At 41.0% G+C, this 14,429-nt stretch overlaps 1 protein-coding gene across 3 annotated transcripts in view; it reads right to left on the bottom strand.

Annotated features, from left to right (window-relative positions):
• nrsn1l (neurensin 1-like) overlaps positions 1-14,429 on the bottom strand; it is a 190,382-nt gene that overhangs the window by 66,241 nt on the left and 109,712 nt on the right. For all 3 annotated transcript variants that reach the window (XM_088090302.1, XM_088090304.1, XM_042506830.2), the window contains exon 4: positions 11,802-11,886. The gene's annotated coding sequence lies outside the window, so the exon portion shown is untranslated. The remainder of the gene's footprint in view (positions 1-11,801; positions 11,887-14,429) is intronic.

Consider the following 14,429-nt stretch of genomic DNA (forward strand, 5'->3'; position numbering starts at 1 on the left):
CTAGGATATCCTGCGAGTAGACCTTTGTAAAATGAAATAGCATCAGGAACTTTGATTTGCCTGTGATTTTAGCCGCTATGGCCAACTTCAGCTTCATAACGCTAGCTAATCATGTCATCTGTTCAACTAAGTCTTTGTGTTTTTTGTTCTTTGAGAATTAGACATCAGTTTTAACTGTAGCAACTGATAAGCATTAACTTAGCTGTGAGGCTGACTAACTCCACGGCATGGTGAAGATCCTTTTGATGGCTTCTATGTGAAATAAGGAGCGTCTATCCCCAAAAGTTCTGAACAGCGTCTTTGGATATGTCTTTGACACTGACAGCTGCCATTGTTAGTTAAGGCAGTGTGCCAATTGTTTGCACGTGTGAGCTAAAGGGAATGCGGTTAGTGATAGGTCAATTGCATTATTTAACTTAAGATTTATTCCACTTCTTATGCCAGTGTTCAATATCAATGATGGAAGTCATGTGCCCTTATGTTAAACAAGGTAATGTAGTGGAGAGCTGGGGTGTTGAGACAGGACTTTGTTGTCTATTTTATTTGACGTAACAGGTTGTTTCATGAACTGTTCGTACATTTCCCTTAAAAAGTAATGCACCATAATTAATCCATATCACACATTAAGATGAATTAGTAGTTTGTTCATAACTGACCTATTTTGGAAGGCTGCGGTCAATGAACTGACAGGAGTAAAGAAGGGAGCACTTTGGAATTGTCCAGTAAAGAGACAAGTAGGGATGGAAGATGTGTCGCGAAGGTCTTCATCCCTATAGTTTCCCCATGAGAGTGGTGTTAAAACCATGTGAACTTTCAGTGAACTTCAAATAATTGTAAGGTAAGTCCTCAACATGTTTCTTTTCCTAACCATAACCACAGTAACTTGGCTTACCTAAACCTAAAGCAGCCAAACCATGATTCCTTTCCAAAACCCTACCACAATACTGTCCTAAACTTAACCTTTGTAACTTCACATGAAGGAAGTAATGTCATTATTTGGAAGCTAATTCATAGAACATCATGCAAACTATTCTTTGTGGATTTTCGTAGGATTTCGTGCAGTATGTGGAAACTTTGAACAAAACTATTACAAAAATATTTCCAGAACCTTAACCACGTGTTATAGGGCATTTTCTTATTAGGTGTAAACAGATTCATACATTCCTGAGTACAACTGCCACTTCTCCGCTGCTCAGCTTTCAAAATTACCATGTTGTTTCCAGAGCATGTGAGCGGAGCGGGGTGCGCAAGCTGGAGGAGCGCCTTTTATAAAGAGCTAAAGCATCACCTTATCTTTCGCTCCATCCCACTCCAATGTGCCTGGGTATGGTACAAAGCATTACAACACAAATGAAGTTAAATGGACTTTGGGGTCAAGTGTACCCGGGTCCAGGCCAGGATGGCTGATGTGAGAGTCCCCATAATTTTCTAACCATAATTCAACACATCTACAATCTTGCTGCCATGTGCAGATATTGTCCAGGTATAGCAGGAATTAGAGTGGCATTGTTACAACAAAGATTAACAGTGCAAGAGACCTGAGTAGTAATATGACTGCTCATATCCCATGCCCCACTGACCATTTTTTGGCAGTGTTCCTGAATATCAGCAATTGGCTTGGTGAGTAAAATGGCCAGAATATAAGAAAACATGACTGCAAAAATAAGTACAGTATTACAGTACAGTATTATCCTTTCAAGGTTCTCTTCAGAAAGAGCTAATAAAAATACTCTGCTTTGAATAATAATGCGTGTCTGATATGGTGTTTCCACAAAAAAATCAATAAAGTAGCAAAGATTTCTGAAAAGCACATGTACTCCTTCTCCCTCATGGGAAAATCCATAATCTATGAATATGCTAATATGTTTCATTTCAAAAGTTTAACTGTTGCACACTTCACTGAAAAGTCCACTCTAAGTCTATGTGTGTTGGAGGCTTCTGGTGTCCACATCACAACTGTGTTACACATAGGACCATTATTGGCTCTAGTTGTGATGTTACCAAGTCCTGCTTATATATACATGTCTTAAAGTCAGATTGAGAGAAGTGAGTGCAGAGAAATTTTTCCCTGGATGTGAAATGGTATTCGAATGTCAAACTGCACATACATCATTCTGCTCAATAAAGGTCATCAAAGTGAGGTAACTACAAGCATAACAATTTTTAAAGCAGAGGGATGGGGCTGGGGATTGCTTTAAAAATATGATACCAGTACTAATACTTGTACCTTCAAAATTATACTAATACCAACAGAGTGCTTCACACTACACTCGACTTCACCACAAACTCTATCGGTTGTAAGTGCTGCAGTGTAAAGGCGGATTTCCACTGCTTGCATGTGCGTTGCGTTACGGCTCCGCTGTGGTTTTGCTCCGTGCTCCGTCATCCGTCAATCCCCACCAGTTGCGTTTTGAGTCCAGCATGGCGCAGCACCGCCGGATCAGCCGGAGTGGGGAGACTGAGGAGTTCTCGCGGTCATTACAGAATAACGCGCAATATATCAGTACAGAAGAAAAAGTACTGACTCCATTCACTCCGTGGATGAATTATAGTGATGTCAATTCACTCCCATAACTCCCAAAAAGTTGCTCCACGCCATTTCCTGTCTATGGTTGTCCTTATAAAAGGATGTGTGGTGTCATAAATAATTTTGTGGTTTTCCAGCTTCCAAATTGGCTTTTCCTCATCCGTGTTGCCTGTAATGACCTTCGAAAACCTCTGAACTGTTGAATCCAGGCCTGGATCTGCTCATTTTGACGTTTTGTTGATGTAGTTAAGTGAAATATGATCTGACATAAACACGGAGTGTTTAATGCTGAAAAGTAACCGGATGTTTTAATGTTGTATCGCTGTCCGATGTCTGTGTTAAATTTGGCTGAATTTATGCAAAGTGATCCGGCATCTGGCAAAAATAGGAGGCTTGCATATCTGATCCACAAGCCTCTGGACTGCCGGAGCGGGGACAGTGGAAATTGACGTATAGACTATAGTGCAATCTATTTGCCTCGTCTGCTGTGACGGAGCGGAACCGGACCGCACACGGATCTGGTGGAAATCCGGGGTAAGAGTAAGCCCAGCATAACACACATTATTAACTACTCATTATTAACACTTCAGCAACAGAGCTGAGCCTTTTGGTGTCAGTGTGAGTTTGTTGGGACCAATAAACAGCTTGGTGTTGGATACTAGCTGCTGCTGTCTATGTTAGCTCGAGCTGCCTGGGCAGATGCTAGATTGACCGCTGAGTAGAGTGGCTCCAGAGTTGGCAGCAACAGAAAGCTTGTTAACTTAAATTTCCATCCCAATATGTCACATATTGCTGCTTGCAGTGGACTTCTGCGCAGACACATTACGCTCTATCTATCCTTCTGCATCTGCTGTTGCCGTTCTTGGATGTGGGTACCGTGATGTCAGCGCAAATACATGGTTGGATTACGCTGCATGAGATTTTGTTTTGGGAACAGAAGCACATGGCAACCAACACCAGGATGTCCATAAACACACATGCTCCTATGGTTAGAATTAAGCAAAAGAGGCAAATGATAAGGTGCAGAAAAAAACATCACATTAAGACGGGAAGCGAAACACATGACTCCAGGAAAGTTCGGGATTTGTTGGACTCATCCATCACCCCTCCTGCCCACTCTATAGGCACCCTCGTGCTCCTTATATTATGCCGTTACCGGCAGCGTTTCAGCCTGATGCAGTTCTGTGGCATATCATGTGTCAGGTTCCGTCCGGCCACATTCTCAAATGACACCGCCCGTGTGTGCATCATGTGACGCAGCAGGTGCTGTCTGGCTGTCTGCCAGCGAATAACAACACTGCAAACTGTCCCGCAGTGTTCTCACCTGATACTGTAAAGCAAATTTCATGCAGACATGAAAGGTGGCTTACACCAAAAGTACTGTCAAAATGGTGGTATTTTACAAGTCCAGTATGAGAATGGGCTGGAATTGACTGCAGAGTAGAGGGGCTCCACAGACGGCAACAACAGAAAGTTTGTTGGGTTGGCTAAAGGCTCTGTGCTGAATGTTAGTTGCTGCTGCATTGGTTCAGGCTGACTGGGCAGAAGTTGAACCGTACGTTTGCAGAGAAAAGATGTTTTGACGAAGGCAGCAACAGAAAGTTTGCTGATCTGGTGGGGAGTCCAGAAAGTCTGCTGTCAGATTAAAAAAGATCGAATGCAGGTATCGTTTGATTGTAGACATTTCAACAGAACTTGGCATTGGATTATTTTGGTCGAGACCTTAAAGGAATATTGTACCAATACCCAGCCAAGGTAAGGAGATCACCCACCCCAATTGCTGCAGTCACTCACATACACTGAAAGATTATGTGATGCTTAGCCTGGATGCATAAAATCAAAAGGAAAAAAGACACTGACGAGGGCTTAAATTTTGATCACATTTTGTCCACATCTCAAAATAAATATCGCAAAAAAGCATCCCTGCTGTTGAGTCTGACTCCCCTCTGTCAAGATAGACATTTCATCTGAGCCTCCTTCCATCTCCCTTCTCCCTACAACACCCCCCCAGCCACCCACTCATCCACTTACAGCACCACCCGCCCACACTGTGCCCCCCCATCCTGTTAGTAAGCTTGGACATGCTTCCCAGCCCGCTGCCCACACATTTCTCAGCTCCTCTTCATTTTGGACACTCATACATTTATGGAGTGATTCGGTGCAGTTCTCCCTCCAAGGCATCCAGCATTACTGCACATACTGAGCTGTGGCAAGCTGAAGGGGTCTGGGTTGTGGAGGGCATGGGGGGGAAGGAGGGGTGGTCAGTGGAAAGAGGGGAGAGAAGTGGGATCTCAAAGTGAGGGATAAAAAGACAAATGGAAGGCCAGAAGTGGAGTGATTTCCAAAAAAAGAAAGAATGATAAGAGAGAAGATTGTTTTTGGCCAATACAGGAACACTTGATTTATCCTTTAGAGTGTGTGTGTGTGTGTGTGTGTGTGTGTGTGTGTGTGTGTATGTGTGTGTGTGTGTGTGTGTATGTGTGTGTGTGTGAGCCTTGTTTGAGATGTCACCTGTAATTTAAGGCCCTCTTTTGGTGCAACACACACTTTTCTCTCGTGATAAAACACTGGCTATATCACCTGTGAGCCTGTGGTCCCTTCGTGTGTGCGTGGATGTGTGTGTGAGCGAGAGAGGGTGTGTGTGTTGTACTCTAATTAGCACCTAAACACACAGGAGAGTGCTGAAGGCAGACAGCAGATAAATCAGACAAGGCTATAAGATCGTAACACACTAACAGAAGATATCAGCTGCGCTGCAGCTTTAACACACTTGATAAATTGACAATACAGCGGCACGCTATAAGCAGCTGGCTCCTTTCCCAATTCCAAAGCATTGGATTGCAGGGACAATTTTGTGTTTGCACTGCAGCTTTCTTTGTCCCAACCACAAAGATGCAGTAAGTAATGAGACATGCACCAGGAATGTTTTTTTTCTTTTTTTTTTCTCCACATTCATTTGCTAAAACATGCCCACTGCATTTCTATATGTTTCCCTCCAATTACCAGCATTACTCAAAGTCAGAGCCTCTCCCGGCACATTTTTCATCTTTCACTTTCCTCACTCTCATTCATTAATTTGAATATCCCAACCCCAACCGAGCGGTTCTAGGCAAACACAGCGGTGGCGGCGGAAACGAGCGTGCTCCCTGATGTGTGTTGTTTCCCCTCTTTTCTCTCTCCGTCTTTGTGTGTCTCCCTGCCTCTCTTGCTGCTACGAGCACTGCGGGCGTGAAGGAGACAGATCCCAGCAGTACAGTAACGGTCTGGCTCTGGTGTGTCCCCGCCCCAGGGGAGTCTGGGAGAATGAGTCCCAGTGGAGGTTTTTTTAAATGCTAGGGGGAGTGTTTGCCCTGGACTAGCCTCTCTCGCACTAATGGATATGTCTGTGTTATTGATAGTAGGACTGCAGGAAAAAATGTGTATACGCTTTTTTATGCATTCATTAGAATGTAGCCATATAAAGGTGACGTCTCATTACCCTTGTCAGTGAGATCTTTGTTACGGAGCAAACAGTTTGGCATAAAGAAGTTGGATACTGATCTGTGTTAAAGCTGCTCTAAATCACCGTAGAACCTCAGTTAAAAGCCCAGGCTCTTATTTGCTTAAATCATTAAACTTCACAGGCTTATATTTGGGACAGGCACCTATACTGGACTGTTTTTTAATTCCTTTCACATAAAACTGTTGCTCACCAAAGATGGAAATACAATCAAATTGTTTATTCAACCCTTTGAAACCTAGACAAATTTCCCATTTCTTTTTCAAAAACATGGGAAGAAGGTTATGAGCAACAAAAAAAAAAAAGTTTTAGCAAGGAATCAGTGGAAAGTACAAAAGAATTACCAGAAAATTTGCTAAAAAACCTAAAAAGACAAAAAAAGAAAACTAAAACAAAAAAAAATTCAAAGCAAGAAATGACCTTAAAGTATGCTTAAAAATTATCATAAGTCTGTAAAATAATTCTAAATATATATTTATGAACCTAGCTCACTAGACATTTTTTTCCTTCGCTTTTTTAAAAACAGCCTTTCACACCTACTAGCTTTAAAAAAAATGTTTTTAATTATCTAATTATCTTATTATGTATTTTAAAGCATTATAAAGAAATGTTTTTTTCTGAGATCATTTCCTAAGCTCTTTCCTATGATAATTTCCAAAGCTCTTCTTTAATTTTGTTTTTAATAATTTGTAGGTGATTTTCTTGGCTTAAAAAAAATTCCTCTCCTTCTAATGGTTCAGTTATATTCTTGTACATTTCAATTATCTGTTTATTTTCTTATTTGTTTAGGTTTCAAAGGGTTAATTTAACTGAATAAAACTTTAGTTTTTTAGCTATGAACACTGGCAGGAAATCTTCATAAACAGGAAAAGAGTAATGTCAGCGTGATCCCAAGATGTCAGAGCCTCAATCTGTATATCACCAACACATTAAACTCACACCTCACCTGTGTGCACACCATGTTTGTGTGCTGTGCCAGTGCTGGAGTAAGGCCTGACTGGACCCATCATAATTCCACACCAAGAGAAAACCAGAATCACTGCCCAGAAGCTGTCTGCCTCTGCCAACCAGTCAAGTTGCAGTTTACATCCATGTCTGTCCAGTCTCACATGTAACCATGGCAGCAGACGATGCTTTAAATATGGATGTTAATGCAAAGAAGCCACACATTCTAAAACATGGATGCGTCACACACGTCAGCACAGCACAGAGGATCTTTGCAATCAGCACAGTTTTAAGATTAGAGTCCCCAATTAAGTATCTGGCCAAGTGTCTCTCTTTCTGGTTCAGAGTTATGGCATTAAATAATTGACATAAAGTGATTTTGCAGAACAATATACACCTTTTGGAAATAAAATGTCATCACTTAATTTTATCCTGTTTGATATTCGTGTGAAATTTTGTCACAAATCAGTGTATGAATTCTTTTATGGCCAAAAATGTGTTTTGTGAGGTCACAGTGACCTCTGACCATCAAAATCTGATCAGTCCACAGTTGAGTCCAAGTGGACTTTGGGCCAGATTTGAGGACATTCCTTAAAGGTGTTTGTGAGATATCATGAGAATGAGAGCAGGATGGAAGATAAAACAGCCTTGGTTCACTCTATACACTTAGAAGCTGTTTTCAGAAGCAGCAGGTATCTTTTTTAAGCACAAAACTCTGATAAGCCCACTGTACACCACCTATCCAAAGCCAAACACCATTAAAGAAAAAAAAATACCGGGTGGCTAGTGAACATAGATCAGCATTTAAAGATAGAGATTTTCCTAAGGAGTTGCAGGAGACCAAAACAGAGCTAAAAGAATACTGGACTTTAATTCACCAGCTGGTTTACAAACCCTACTCTCAATGACTGCTAATGTTACACAGTTTCTGCAAGACATTTAAACAATCTTTAACCCTTTGAAACCCGGACGGACATCATTTTCCCTGTGCTGCTCTCTGAAGCCTTTCACAAGGATTTAAACCTTTGAATCCTAAGAAATTGGGTTTGATGTCTTTCAAACAAATAGGCCAAAGAGCAATGAGCGAGTTGCAAGAAATTAGTGGTTTAGAAATGTATTAAAAATAAGCTGGTGAAAATGTACAGAAAACTATAGTCATAATTATCATGATAATATATTAAAATTATGTTACTGAATGATAACAATTTCTAATGATTGTTTCAAGTCATTCCCTTATTTTTATTTCTTTTCTAGTGCTAATTTTGTTGTTTATTTATCACAAATGTATTGCTAATTTTTGGGTCATTTTTTTCTCAAATTTCTCATTGCCTTCTTTCTTTGTTTTTTAAAAGACATCAAGCCAATTTCTCTTGGTTTCAAAGTTTTAATAAAATTTATTAGGTCACTATTCCAGCCTGATGTGTTGCCCTTAAGTGACCAAAAAAAAGGTCTCATTTTCATACTGAAAAATTAAACCTTAAGAAAACCTAGATTTTGATTTTAAAAACAAAAGTGTGTTGGGAAACAACTGCTTTCCTTTTTGTTTCATAACAAGGCTGTGGCAGAAAATGCATTTTTCTGATAAGAAAGTACAGATGTTTGCATATACATGAATGCGTGTAAATATACATAGCCATAAAGTGACAACTTAAGTAATACCTGCATATAGGCAATGTGTTCTTTCCTTTTTACAAATTACTTGTAAATTTTTGAGGCATTTCTTCTCAAATTGCTCATTGCCATATTCCCATGATTCTGAAAGAACTCAAGCCAGGTTAGGTTCCAAAGGGTTAATACATTTCATTAGGTCATTGCTCCAGCTTGCTGTGTTGCTTTAAAGTGGCCAAAACATAAAAAAAAAATTAAAAAAGAACCAAGTTCATATATCAAGACATCAAAAAAATTAAATGATAAACTATTAGAAAAGATAGATGTTTTGGGTTTTTTTTTTTTTTTGTTTGTGATAGGGAATCAGCTGCTTCACTTTTTATGTCAGCATTAGTTAGGCTGTAGCAGAAAACATACTTTTCTGACATGAAAGTGCAGATGTGTGTGAATACATGAATGTGTGAATGTACACAGCTATAAAGTGACAACTTAAGTAATAAAGACGCTGTGTTCACAGCTCAAGTTGAAAGCTGAAACTGAAAGCGTCTTCTTACAGATATTTCAGTGACACATTTCTTTATGTTGTCAAAATGTTTGTTTTCCCACATGGCGGCTGTAAATACACGCTCTGCACCGTACTGTACCTGACATTTATGTTGAACAGCCTTTATCTCTGTGTCTGTACAGTTCAAACTGCTTTCATCTCTCTGGTTTCATAGTGGTAAGAAAGCACAATGAGAGAGCATGTGAAAAGAAAGACAGAACATCCTGTGAGTGAGAGTTAACCCCACAACAATAATGTCTGCTCTCAGCTGAGGCTGTCTGCAGGAGACATTATGTCATGTGTTACACCTGGCAAAGAAACTCTGGAAGTCAATATCTTGCAGCGCGTTCTGCCTTTTCTCTCCGTCTCCCATTGTGAGCGCACAACTTGTGGATTAAGTTGCGGGCTTCTCTCTGACACAATACATATTCACATGGACCTCCTCAGCGGCAGCTCCCGCTCGCTGCTGGCAAGGTTAGCTCTGTTTATGAAACCATCAATTACACATATTTAATTTAGTAAGAGAAGAAACGCCGCCACACTGACTGAATCCAGACCGAGTGTCCCCCTGAGCACTGGGATAAATAGAGCAAGGGAAAAGGAGGAGGAGGAGGAGGAGAGAGAGAGATAGAGAGAGAGACAGACTTCATTAATTCTGTCGTCCATCTAATTGGAGCCCTGTTGGACCCTACAGCTAAAATGAAGTCCGAAACGAGTTCTAATGAGAAAAAAAAAAGACATGAGGGGGAAAAAGTTGGAGCTACTCATATCTGGAGAACAACCTTGGGCAAAATCAAGACTTCATGTACAATGCAGACCCTTGGGATGCCCTCAACTCCCTCAGTTGGACGCTGATTAAAATTGGACGGTATTCATTCTAAATAATGAGACTGGAGGCCTACCTGGACTTTATAATCTGACAAACTGATGTTGCAAAGCAGAGGGAAATTCACCATCAAGCTGCGATTTGCATTAAAGGCAGAAAATAAAATGTTGTGCACTTCAGCAGAATATTATGTTTGACATAGTTAAAAAAAACTTTCATGTCCACAATGTGGAAACTTTCCTTTGCTTTCACCCTAACAAATGCCTTGAAGACTTACTAAAAAATATGCAACCACCATCGCACATATATACAACAACATGTAGACCATTCAAAAGTGGAAATACAAAACACTGAGAAGTCCTGGAAATACACATTCATTAAAAATGCAGCTCACAACAAACAAGTCAGTAATATACACAACATACACGTGTCCACAAAAAAAGCCCACTCTGCAAAGAACTGCAGCAATGTGTCAGGAGCATCACTACATGATTGTTTAACATGTGTATCCCAGTTTCATTTATTGCCTTATCAGTACTTTCGACAAAGGATTTCTTGTAGATATCTCTATTAGCCATCTGTAATCTCAACACAATATCATGTCAGATTGTCACATGTTGCCACTTTGCAGAGGGCTTCCACATCTACATATTATGCTCTAGGTATCCCTTTGCATTTGCTGTTGACATTCTGGGATGCCGCTAAAGTGATGTCAACACAAGCACATGGTGGGATCATGCTGCACTTGGTTATGTTTAGGCAACACAAGCACACAGCAACCAACGCCAGGACGCCAACAAATGCAGATGCTGCCACATATGGTTACATTTAGGGGAAGGAGACACATGGTAAGGTGTAGGAAAAAATAAATTATATTCAGACGGCAAGCAAACAACAAACTCCCGCATGAAAGCCTGGGGTTTGTTAGACCTATCCACCGCCCCTCCTGTCTGCCCTACAGGCACCCTCGAGCTCCTTATATTAAGTCGTTACCGGCAACACTTCAACTCGACGCCATCCTGCCGAATTTTATTTGAACGCAACAGGCTCTGTCGAGCCATGTTCTCAAGCAACATCGCCCATGCTTGTATCATGCAGAAGCATCAGGTACCTTCACTGGCCTGTCTGGCCAAGTTGCCATTTGACGTCGTCCAACGGGATTTCATGCTGACATAAAATGTGACTTTAGCATTGCAATCTTACGCCAAAAGCACTGTCAAAGTCGAGATATTTCACAAGCTTGGAATGAGAAGGGGCTAAAAGTTTAAATTCACTGTGCAACAGATGGAAATGGTTGCTAATAATTCTGTTTGCTTAATTCATTTAGAGTTCTTTGTACATGCCACTGAGCTGCCTTTGTGACTTTGCTGTGATTGGGGAGGTCGTGTGCACTCCTCTCTGCAGCTTGTTTCTCCTCTCTATGTTTGGATTACTGTACCACATGATCGTGTTAAAAGTCAAAAAGGATTTCATTAGGTTGTTTATACAATTTCCAGTTCATTTTGGCTAACTAAAAAGTTTTTGAGCTTGCGTAGTAAATGGAAGTGTGAACATTTCTTAAAAATTAGCTTAGCATTTATGTCGAAGGTTAAACTGCTGATGATGTGTGCACCAAGATATTTAAAATAATCAATTATTTCAACTATTAGCCCACTGATTATAATTGGCTGCATCAAATCTATGTGTGTACAGTTCAGTGTACAGTTTATGTGTTAGTAAACTTGTTTTACTAACATTTATTTCTAAGGAGTTCTGAAGAGTGAATACATGATTACAATATAGACTCTCTCATCATCCCCTTTCTACAGCAGAGCGACCAGTGCCATATATTTTCATATTTTCACATACTTACTCACTGTTACAGACACTTCAACTGTGCTCAAATGTCCTTTAACGAGAGACTTGGGCTGCATCTGTGTGGCTCTTCAGCGGACACTCTGTGGAGGAGCGCAACAGAAAAGATCAATCACCCAGTATGCCTTTTAGGAGAATAAACTAAAGATACATTCTAAGATAAGTATTTGCAGATCTATTCTACTCAAATTGTTGTTACATAAGATAAAGGTAAGCATAAAGGGAGAAAAACATGCAGTTTTGGGTAATTACATTTCCCTACATGCGTATCAGAGCCCCACCCCGGAGTCCCAGTCATAACAACTGTGGCATCATTGGCGACTCTGGTTGTAATGGCATCAGTGCATCAAGTCTTTGTCTTTCATTATGGCTGTGATCAAAACCATAAGCTTGGCCACAAATTAAAGGAAACTGAGCTGAACAAGGAAAACATGCAGAGCCTGATAAACAAGAGAAGTATGTGAAGGAGAGGAGATTAAAGTACAATAGAGCAGGGCTGAAGTTTGTGAAGAGCAGAGGAGAAGAGAAGTCAACTAGAACTGAATAGGGAAGAGTATAGTGAAGTAAAATGGAGTAATCGAGTAAAGGAGAGGAGAGTAAAGTTGGGTAAAGTTCTGATATCTTATAGTTAAGAGAAATAAAGTATAGAGATCTAGAATAGGGCAGAGAATAACAATGAGGGCTAAAGTGAGTATAGTACAGAGTAACTCAATCTTAAATAGGTACTTTATGGGTACTAAACGTACTTTTATAGTGTCTGTCTAGTCTTTCACCAGTCAAAGCACTTTTACACTTCTTGTCACACTGTCACACTGGTGGCCAAAACTACTGCCCAAGGTGCCACCCGCTTTTCAGTTTAGGGTTTGACAGATTATCGACCTAGCTGATTATTTGGGCTGATGTTTGGCATTTTGGTGATAATCTGTGTCAGCGCTTTATTTTCAGGGGTATTTATATAATTTGGGAAACCCCACCATCTCTAGAAAATATAAGCTTGAATTGGCTGATGGACTCAACAAGTTGTTAGTAAGGTTCAGCCTACTTGCTTGAGTAGTAAACTGGATTTCATTCAATATAGGATTGTCCTGACGTGATTGTTTCAGTCAGACTCCGTTTATTTCCATGGAAACAGACTTAAAAGCCGCAAAAAGCTTCTCATTTTTGAGAGCTAACTGTCCCTCAACATGAATAGATTTTGATTATGTTTTATTTTGTTGGTAACAGTTGTATAATCGCAATTTAATTCTCGAGGGTGTGCTTTAACGTCATTTGTGGCACTACCATGATGCGATCAGGGCCGAGGCGCTTGCTTGTAAAACTGGAGTAAAGGAAACGGGAGTGGATTAGAGAAAGGGGAGTGCAGCACACAGGAGTAGACTCCAGAGAAGCACAGTTCAGCAGGTCAGGAGGACAGAAGACGTGCTGTACGTCAGATCAGAAGCAGGTGTCACTGTGTAAGTGTGCTGCATGCAGGCTGCGGCACACACTGTGTCTTGTACAGGATGTTCAGTTCATTTGTTTGTGTGATGTGACAGTGAGCTGGAGTGAGGTCTCGCTTCTGCTGACTGTCAGCATGTTACCGGCACATCGGGAACCGTCCTCCACGCCAAAACCACCCAGTCTGAGCTCTCACACTGATCTCATAGTTAGTCTAATCAAATTGATCGTTGAGGGACGCCTCATATCCATCTCCAGACCCATTCACAGAGAAACACACATGCACGCACGCACGCACGCACGCACGCACGCACGCACGCACGCACGCACACACACACACACACACACACACACACACACACACACACAGTGTCCTGTGCTGTACGTCCCCTTCCCAGGAAAAGACATGCTGTTCAGTGGCATTCCTACAGCAATCCAATTAGGTTTGATTTCAATTCAATTACTGGACTGTTAGGGGAGTAGAGTGGAGATCCATTCAATGAACTTTACTTGGGAATTCCATTACCACTGAGAAAGTCATTCAAGTCCATAATCTGGATGGGAATAGGGTAGTAGAAGACAGAAAGGCTGATATTAACCCTCACTATTTCCCTCCAAATGAAGTGGAGTATTAACTGTCTGCAGTCAGCCGCCTGCCTCAGTGGCGCTGCGAGTCAAACAGGGAAGACTCTGCTTCAACAGAAAAGTGCAGAGCCTCACACAGGAAGACATCTGCTACATGCGAGACCACAAACAGCAAACTGTCAACAACTATCTTCCCCCACAACCTCCCTCACTGCGTGTTTGTGTATGTGCAGTTCTGCACGTGTGTGTGTGTGTGTGTGTGTGTGTGTGTGTGTGTGTGCAGCCCTGTGACTGCAAGAACAACAGATAAGCATTAACGCATCTCGGTGGCAGCATGTGCAACCATAAATTACCACCTCTTGAAGATAAGAGGCCGGCTATCACCTCAAGCCCACTGAAAAAAATGCCCAGTCCCATAAAGCTGTTTTGTCTCATGTAAAGTCTTAAAATTTTATTTTCTTGTGGAAGAACTTATTAAAAATGTATCATCATCATCATCATCATCAATATATGGTTCTGTTTTTCTTTTTTAAGATTTTGTTTTCTGGATTTTGCCTTTATAATACAGAACAGCTTTAGTGTGAAAGGGGGAGAGAGAGGGGAT

Source organism: Plectropomus leopardus, chromosome 17, assembly GCF_026936395.1.
Source record: "Plectropomus leopardus strain MGB_pleo_1.0 chromosome 17, ASM2693639v1, whole genome shotgun sequence".
In the NCBI taxonomy this organism is placed as follows: Eukaryota; Metazoa; Chordata; class Actinopteri; order Perciformes; family Serranidae; genus Plectropomus; species Plectropomus leopardus.